The sequence below is a fragment of the Eublepharis macularius genome, chromosome 12, assembly GCF_028583425.1.
Source record: "Eublepharis macularius isolate TG4126 chromosome 12, MPM_Emac_v1.0, whole genome shotgun sequence".
Lineage (NCBI taxonomy): Eukaryota > Metazoa > Chordata > Lepidosauria > Squamata > Eublepharidae > Eublepharis > Eublepharis macularius.
The window spans coordinates 13,913,702-13,920,771 of record NC_072801.1 but is presented as its reverse complement, the minus strand read 5'-3'; positions in this window follow the sequence as shown (position 1 = coordinate 13,920,771).

Here is a 7,070-nt window from a genome sequence, read left to right as displayed (position 1 = left end):
ACCCTGATTGGGGCATGGGGAAGGCAGGGCAGCCTGGCCTGGTATAGCTCCCTCCTCAGTGCCTCGATCATGGCAGGGAAGGGCTGGGAGGCACACCCACCCATCTCAGCACCTGCCCTCTCTACTCCAGGGCTGGAGGCTGGGCAGGCAGGCGAGCCTTTCCTTCCACCACTGGGATCAGTCAGCAATGAAAGGAAGGGAAGCTTGCAAACCCTTTGGGCCAGCTGGCTGCCCCAATTTAGGGCCAGTGGCTTGACAGATGGGTGGGCGCTTCTCTTCGCTGGCTGATCCTGGCAATGAAGGGAAGGGAGGCTTGACTGGCTGTCGAGCTGCTTGGCTGCCCTGATTTGGGGCTGGTGGCTTGGCATGCAGGTGGGCCCTTCCCTTTGCTGGCCTATCACAGCGGCAAAGGAAAGGGAGTGGGGCTATCCTCCCCGCAAGCACGCAGACTGCGCCTGAGCCCCATAAAATGTGAGTCGTCAGGAACACAGCTCTTCTTTTATGTTTAAGGATTACATTTAAGCTCTACTTCCTGGCAAACCTTCAAACTGGGAATGATTTAAAACCCTGAAGATTCAATTTAAAAGCCAAGTGAATTTTAAAGAAAAGCATGAAAGTTAAAAGTCCTTACTTAGTTGTACTTGGTAACTTAAAAAGTCTGGTACAGGCCTTTCTGTTGTTGTTTTTTTCACAATGTACCCCCCCAAAATGCTGAAAAATGCTTTCAGTGGCACATGTGGTTTTGTGTACATTTATTTATGTTTAAAAGGCACAGCCACTGATTTACTGACAGCGAAAGAGATCAAATGGGTTGGGAGGGGGTACTTGACAGGGTGCTTCATTTTAACAAAGAAGAAGAGAAAAAAACATCAGAATCCATTTCGAAAATGCTCAATAAAATGGACTTCTTGAAAGCACCATTGTCACTAAGCACTCCCACACAGACAAGTGCATAATTATAGGTTTTAGGCCAGCTCTGATCAGGCTTTCTTGGCAATGAGATTAATTATAGATCAAAATGAGATTGTTACCACCAACCTGGCACACACAAGGAAGCTATTCATGTTTGTGTTTGCAAACTGAACTCGTTGCACGTGCACTAAACATTTGGGGGTTTCACACGGTGCTGAAATTATGGTGCCACCCTGACTTCGCACTGAAACCCCCGACAGAATAATCCTGCGCCTTGCCTTGGCTTTGGTACAACGTTAAACATCACAGTGTTTTCTTTTTCCCTAGGATCCTGTCGGGGCAGCCGGAGCTGAATGGATCCTGTTTAGCCACCAAGCAAATAAGGCACAGTCTGGCAACAGATAAAGTCGTGAAAAGAAGAGCGAGACGTTTGTTTTCAGGGCACTGGGGCCTAGGGTTGCCAACTCCAACTTAGGAAATTCCTGGAGATCTGGTGAGTGAAACCTGGAGGAACCTGGAGAAAGTGGGGTTTGGGGAGGGAAAGGACCTTGGCATGGCATAATTCCAAAGAGCCCACCCCCCAAAGTAGCCATTTTCTCCAGGTGAACTGATGTCTGTGGCCTGGAGACCAGTTGTAATTCCGGGAGATCTCCAGCCCCCACCTGGAGGATGGCAACCCTACTGGGACCTAATCTGCAGGCCCCCCCCCCTTTTCAAAATGGTGCGGATTGCGCCTGAATGCTTTGATCAGCAGATTCACTGGCGGAAGTCTGATAATTAACTGGCGCAAACCTATTTGCAGTTTTGAGGCTGTGGAACTATGGGGTAGACTCACTCATTTTTTAAGCCTATTTTTGGGTGCCATCAGCATATTTGGGTGGCAGAGATAAGACAAAAATCACAGTGACTACATGGCTAAAGGACAGTGGGGAATTTACAACGTCCCGTGCCTCTCTTGATACGGGGGTCTCGGTGAGAACAACCTGACTCAGATCCACGGCCAGTGGCAGAGGCATTGCAGGGGGAGTAGGGTTGCCAGCCTCCAGGTAGTGACTGGAGTTCTCCCGGAATTACAACTGGTCTCCAGGCCACAGAGATCAGTTCACCTGGAGAAAATGGATACTTTGGGGGTGGATTCTATGGAACTATGCCATGTCAAGGTCCTTTCCCTCCCCAAACCCCACTTTCTCCAGGTTTCTCCAGGTTTCACCCCCTAGATCTCCAGGAATTTTCCAACTTGAAGGTGGCAACCCTAAGGGGGAGGTAGTCTCTGAGGGATCAGATATGGACCCACAGCCTGGTCCCAGCACTTCACCTCCCTCAGCTTCCCAGCCCTGGGCCAACAAAAGAGAGCCAGGCACTGGCCAACTCTCCCCCCTCGTCACCAGAGGTTTGGGAACACCATCAGAGGAGGGCAGGGAGAGCCCTCCAAACCAGAAGGCACAGTGCCCGGCTAGCAGCACTAGCCGAACATCAACAGTAATAATAACAACAGCATTTGATTTATATAGCGCCCTTCAGGACAACTTAATGCCCACTCAGAGCGGTTCACAAAGTATGTCATTATTATCCCCACAACAAAACACCCTGAGAGGTGGGTGGGGCTGAGAGAGCTCCAGAGAACTGTGACTGACCCAAGGTCACCCAGCTGGCTTCAAGTGGAGGAATGGGGAATCCAACCTGGCTCTCCAGATTAGAGTCCTGCTGCTCTTAATCATTACACCAAACTGGCTCTCAGTGATGATGAGTGCTTGCAGGAGCAGGACTGAGACAGCTGGCAGGTGCACAATGCAGCACAGGTGGCCAAGCAACACGAGGCTTAAAAGCAGCAGAGAAGAGAGTGGCTGTGTGGAAACAACGTGTCCGCTTAGTATTGACTTTGCTGCTTGTGTTTAGAACTGATTTCTTCCTCTCTGACCTCAGCCTGTTATTGTGGATTTGGACACCCCTTTGGACTTGAAGCTGTGAATGTTGTCTAACCCATGCCTGAACCTTGGAATCGTGATTTGACCTGCTCCGACAACTTGGGAACGAACGAACGAACGAACGAACGAACGAACGAACGAACGAACGAACTAACTAACTAACTAACTAACTAACTAACTAACTAACTAACTAACTAACTAAAACAACAACAACAACAACAACAACAACTGCACTTATATACCTCTCTTCTAGACAGATTAGTGCCTCACTCAGAGCGGTGAACAAGTTAGCGTTATTATTATTCCCACAATACAGCTGGGGAGCTGGGCTGAGAGGAGTGGCTTCCCCAAGGCCGCCTACTGAGCTCATGGCAGTGATCTATGAGCCAAGCTACAAGTGACGAATGACACTTGAATGGCAAGTGAACAGACTCACGTGTACTCCTCCCTGTTTACTTGCGCTCCACTTTCTGCACTAGAACCCCCCCCCCCCATTTCTGCTGCAGGCATTGAGGACATGTCAGTTTCATTAGCTGCTGGGCTGAGATCACCTGAGTTTTCTCAGCTGATGGGCTGAAGACCCCTCAGGGCCAAGCTAGAAGTGACGAATTACACTTGAATGGCAAGTGAACAGACTTGCATGTATTCCTCCCTGTTCACTTGCATTCCACTTGCATTCCACTCAATCACTACGAGCGGGACCACAAGTGACGCCTGACACAGGTTGGACACTTGCCAGCTTCCCTCAAGTTTTGATGGGAAATGTAGGCAGCTTGGCGGAATGTTGGACAAGTGACACTTGAAAAGTCCACTGGACAGCAGTCAGAGAGTCAAGCTGCAAGACCAGGATGCCTACATTTCCCATCAAAACTTGAGGGAAGCTGACTAGTGTCCAACCTGTGTCAGGCGTCACTTGTGGTCCCGCTCTTCGTGATCACTACGTGATCAAGTGGAGCGCAAGTGAATGGCAAGTGAACAGGGAGGAATACAGGTGAGTCTGTTCACTTGCCAGGCAAGTGTAATTCGTCACTTCTAGCTTGGCTCTGTGTGAGTCAGTAATTGGGTCAGTCTGCATGACGGAGGCCTGCATCCTTTTACTCCATAAAGTACTGTATGCACTGATGGTGCAACCACATGAAATAAAAGGAAAAATAAAATTCTTCTTTGCTTCTCAGTGATGTTAGCACTGACGTGTTGTGATTTGGCGCACTCTCCTCTGCGCGTATGGTAAGGGTGGAGGTCAGTTCCCCAAGCACATAAAACATTGCAACTGTAGGTATATTCCCCTCCACCATTACTATGAACAATGACCTTTTAAAATGACAGTCCACACTGAAGTAGCACTTTTACAGACTACTCACGCGTTATTACCTCAGTAATCCTTATAACAAGCCTTTCAAATAGGCCATTATTATCCCCAAACTGTCCGTGTGGGATTGGTTGGCTGGTTCAGCGTTTGAATCAAGAACTTTCTGGGTGGAAGAACATGTTATAAATTGTCCTGTTTTTAATTTTTTTTTAGGATGACTTTATTTGGAGGCTCCCATTGGAACTAGAAGTCTGTTGTGGGGGGCAGAAAGAGGTGTCTTCTTAACCCTTTCCATGTGATTTTTTTTCCACTGAAAAACACCTCTCACCATCTGTTTTGGGCCGTGCAAAGGAAAACCGGTATCTTCTTCACAGCAGAGGCACAAACAACTGATCGTAGTGCATGTGTGTGTGCAAGGCTTTTTTTCTGGGAAAAGAGGTGGTGGAACTCAGTGGGTTGCCCTCGGAGAAAATGGTCACATGGCTGGTGGCCCCGCCCCCTGATCTCCAGACAGATCTCAACTCCTCTCTGTCTGGAGATCAGGGGGCAGGGCCACCAGCCATGTGACCATTTTCAAGATGTTCTGGAACTCCGCGTCCAGGGTCTGAGAGCGGGACCACAAGTGATGCCTGACACAGGTTGGACACTAGTCAGCTTCCCTCAAGTTTTGATGGGAAATGTAGGCATCCTGGTCTTGCAGCTTGACTCTCTGACTGCTGTCCAATGGACTTTTCAACTGTCACTTGTCCAACATTCCGCCAAGCTGCCTACATTTCCCATCAAAACTTGAGGGAAGCTGGCAAGTGTCCAACCTGTGTCAGGCGTCACTTGTGGTCCCACTCTGTGACACAGCCCCCGGCCTCGCCGGGAGAAAACAAGGGGAGACAGCCGGGAGGGGGCTGCCCTGCCACCCCAGCCAGCAGCCAGGGCCAGAACCTGCCCACCCCAGGGGAAAGGGGTGAAGGGCCAAAGCCCCAGAGGGCTAGAGGGGGCAGGGAGAGGCCAGCTAGTCCCACCCTCCAGGGGGAAGATAGGGGGCTGTGCAGAACAGAGGGGGAAGGCAAAGGCAGGGTGAATAGGGACCCAGCAGCAGCCCAAACAGAGCCCTTACCAGCCAAGGAGGAGAAGCAGCCACAGCAGCTCAGAGCCACGCCCCAGCCTCCACCTCAGCTTGAAGACAGCAACCTGGCTCAGGAGATGCTCAGAACCAAGCCCCTCCAGGTGGAGCTGCTGAAGGCATTCGGTGGGAAGAGCTGGGCAGCCAGCCAAGGGGCCACAGCTGGGCCTACCTTCAGTAATCAGCTCAGCCAGAGAAGCCTGGCAGCCAGCCAACATGATGCAGCTGTTGCTGATCCAGGCAGCCCAGCCAGCTACCCCAACTGCAGCAGCTTGAGACGGCTCAGGCCGATGCTGGGAGGCCAAGGAGGGGTGTGGCCTGGCAGGCAGGACCTGCAAGGAGGGTGGGGCGGTGAGAGAAGGCCCTATAAAGGTTGGCTGGGAAGAGCTCTGGGGTGGTGGATGTGAGTAAGGAGTGATGGTGTGGAGTGGAGCAGTGTGAGAGCGGAGGCTTGGAGGAGAGTTCTGGGAGGAGGAGATGATTGAGGTATAGATGGATACTTGCCATTTGGGGATAATATGCTGTAAGTTTTCTCAGGATCAGGATGGTTCTAATGTACAAAAGCTAGAATGCCCAAACTCATAGTACGTAGGATTATCTCCACGTCCATGGGTGTTCTCTCGGTGCGTATATGATGCAACTGTGTACGGGTAAGCTGGATGTTCATGTATTATGTTTGCTATTATCATTGTAAAGAAATACACGTAAAGCCAGGAGTGGCTTATATTGTATGGCATTTATTTTTTGAAATATAGAAATAGCTGGATGCCCCTGAGGAAGTCCTTATGGACGAAGAACTATAGGAAAATCTGCTGGTCTTAGTTCTGGGCACCGCTGGGCTTTCCAACTTTCATCTTTGGACCAGCCACGTACTTTTCCATCTTGGCATTTGAAAAATTTAAAAAAAGAAAAAAAGAAAAAAGCTAAAGAAGACACGTTATTTTGAGTCTTTAAAGACTTTTCCTGCTGCATTGCCATCACACCCTCAGGTCCTCTTGCAGAGGACTCTTGTTTCTATGTATTATGAATAAGATTGCTGAAAAATGTTGAAAAATGACATGATATGTAATATGATGTAATTATGTATTATTGTTAAAATCACTTGAAAAGGTTTATAAACTGTTGCACTTTTGACCACCTTTATTTAGCTACCCCAACTGCAGCAGCTTGAGACGGCTCAGGCCGATGCTGGGAGGCCAAGGAGGGGTGTGGCCTGGCAGGCAGGACCTGCAAGGAGGGCGGGGCGGTGAGAGAGGGCCCTATAAAGGTTGGCTGGGAAGAGCTCTGGGGTGGTGGGTGTGAGTAAGGAGTGATAGTGTGGAGTGAGAGTGGAGCAGTGCGAGAGCGGAGGCTTGGAGGAGAGTTCTGGGAGGAGGAGATGATTGAGGACAGAGGGGGTGAGCAGGCCAGGTTGAGCAGGCCAGCGAGTGGACTGAGAGGGAGTCTGGGTGATGTATACCGCCCCTCCTTCCGCAGAGCAGGGTCCTGCAGCATCCCCGGCACCCCTCTGACGTCAGGGCCGGCCCAGCCGGCGCCCTGCCCAGCAGCAGTGGCGGCAAGCCCTGACAGTCCTTTCCACCGTGTTCCTGCTGAAAAAAAGCCCTGTGTGTGTGTGTGTGTGGATTTTTAGTGGAACAAATAGCTCAATGGTAAACAAACACTCTTTCCTCAAGCCTGTCTCCTGATGCAAACAACTGTGACTATATTTTCCCCTGAACAAAAATGTCTCCAAAAAAAGAATCACAGAGCAACATGCGTCAGCTCTTCCTTTGGCCTTTTAGCCATCTTTTTATCCTAGATCTCCTTC